At 37.6% G+C, this 2,661-nt stretch overlaps 1 pseudogene; it reads left to right on the forward strand.

Annotated features, from left to right (window-relative positions):
• Positions 340–1,837, forward strand: LOC102186518 (annotated as a pseudogene).

The following is a 2,661-nucleotide window of genomic DNA, read 5'->3' on the forward strand; positions in this document are numbered from 1 at the left end:
GGCATTATTACTGTCCCTATTTTATTTTTTTTATAGCCGATTAATAAGGTTGTAATAGTTTCAGATGAACAGCGTGTGCTGTTCACCTGAAACTATTGCAACCTTGTTCATATGTGTGTGTGTGTGTGTGTGTGTGTGTGTATCCATTCTCCCCCAAACTTCCTTCCCATCCAGATTGTCACATGCCATTGAACAGAGTTCCTTGAGCTATACAGTAGAACCTTATTCATTATCCATTTAAAATATAGCAGTGTGTACATACCATCCTTATTTTAAATATGGAAATTTCGCTTTTTTAGCGCCATCTGCTCGCGGAGCAGCCTCCTGCTCCTCCCGCCGCCCTGAGTCACTGCCTGCGCAGCTCGGGCCGCTCGGCTCCCCACGCTCGCCAAAGATACTTGGCATTTGTACAACATGGCAGACATCGACAACAAAGAACAGTCTGAACTTGATCAAGATTTGGATGATGTTGAAGAAGTAGAAGAAGAAAAAACTGGTGAAGAAACAAAAATCAAAGCGTGTCAGCTGACTGTTCAGATGATGCAAAATCCTCAGATTCTTGCAGCCCTTCAAGAAAGACTTGATGGTCTGGTAGAAACACCAACAGGATACATTGAAAGCTTGCCTAGGGTAGTTAAAAGACGGGTGAATGCTCTCAAAAACCTTCAAGTTAAATGTGCACAGATAGAAGCCGAATTCTATGAGGAAGTTCATGATCTTGAAAGAAAGTACGCTGTTCTTTATCAGCCTCTGTTTGATAAGCGATTTGAGATCATTAATGCCATTTATGAACTACAGAAGAAGAATGTGAATGGAAACCAGATGAGGAAGATGAAATTTCGGAGGAGCTAAAAGAAAAGGCCAAGATTGAAGATGAGAAAAAGGATGAAGAAAAAGAAGATCCCAAGGGAATTCCTGAGTTTTGGCTGACCGTTTTTAAGAATGTTGACTTGCTCAGTGATATGGTTCAGGAACATGATGAGCCTATTCTGAAGCACTTGAAAGATATTAAAGTGAAGTTCTCAGATGCTGGTCAACCTATGAGTTTTGTCTTAGAATTTCACTTTGAACCCAATGAATATTTCACAAATGAAGTGTTGACAAAGACATATAGGATGAGATCAGAACCAGATGATTCTGATCCCTTTTCTTTTGATGGACCAGAAATTATGGGTTGTACAGGGTGCCAGATAGATTGGAAAAAAGGGAAGAATGTCACTTTGAAAATGATTAAGAAGAAGCAGAAACACAAGGGACGTGGGACGGTTCATACTGTGACCAAAACAGTTTCTAATGACTCTTTCTTTAATTTTTTGCCCCTCCTGAAGTTCCTGAGAGTGGAGATCTGGATGATGATTCTGAAGCTATCCTCGCTGCAGACTTTGAAATTGGTCACTTTTTACGTGATCATATAATCCCAAGATTAGTGTTATACTTTACTGGAGAAGCTATTGAAGATGATGATGATGGTTATGATGGAGAAGGTGAAGAAGCGGATGAGGTAATGTTTACCAAATGAGCAAATAATTCTCTGTTTAACACATTGAGAAGCAAATTGAGTGACTCATGTATTCCATTGGTATATTCATTATTCCATGATATGGGATAAAAACGTTTTTTTTTTTTGGAAAAACGTGGTTTTAGAATTCTACATCCAAGCAATGTATGTATGAGGTTTCAATAAATAAACTGCAAAACTCAGAACACTTTTTTTATTTCAAATAATTCTGTTCTGCTGCAGGGTTATCAGCTCTTTAAAGAAGTCAAAAGCTGCAGTAAACTTTTTCAACGTTGGCTGCAGTAAATCTTTTCAATAAAACCTGTCTGGATGTCTCAAGTTGTGTTGGGAAATTTTTCATATTAGAAGCTTTCAAATTAAATTGCATTGTCACCAAACTCTGTAATCATGAAAAATCTGTTGACTTATAGAGTAACTTGTATTAAATTCTCCCTACATTAAAAAAACATAAATAAATATGGAAATTTCCTCAGAAGTTAGTTTACTCCCAATTATACACCTAAGAATAGAGGTTCAAACTTAATCTCATTCATCTCTATGCCATTGGTGCCTTGGACAGAATCTGGTTAATAAGAGATATTCATCAAGTGCTTTATGAATGAGCAAGTCAATGAACACTAATTTCAGTCTTTTAATATAGCCTTTCTTAGGTTGTAACATCCTAAATCAGAAAATGGCCTTCAAGCTGGTAATATTAGTCTTTAAGAAAACCTGGTGGGCTAGACATTGTTTACTTAATAAATTTTCTGAGCCCTTCTCCCCCCCAAATAAAGCAACCACTGCCTTTGAGTTAAAAAAAAAAAAAAAAAAAGAAAACCTGGTGGGAGATGGGCTAGACATTGTTTACTTAATAAATTTTCTGAGCCCTTCTCCCCCCCTCCCAAATAAAGCAACCACTGCCTTTGAGTTAAAAAAAAAAAAAAAAAGGAAACCTGGTGGGAGATAGAGTTTTGAGCAGGCAGGCCGTTCAATCCATCTTAGATGTAAACCAAAGGCTGCATGTGCTCTAGGACCACATGAAGAGCCACGAGTACAGGAACCAAGGGTTTTGTTTTTATAATATCCTAAACACTAATGTTTACCGTCAGTACTAGGTGAATCACAATGTCTTTACTTAGCCAAAGATCCAAATCATAACCACA

This window comes from Capra hircus, chromosome 1 (assembly GCF_001704415.2).
Source record: "Capra hircus breed San Clemente chromosome 1, ASM170441v1, whole genome shotgun sequence".
Classification (NCBI taxonomy): Eukaryota; Metazoa; Chordata; class Mammalia; order Artiodactyla; family Bovidae; genus Capra; species Capra hircus.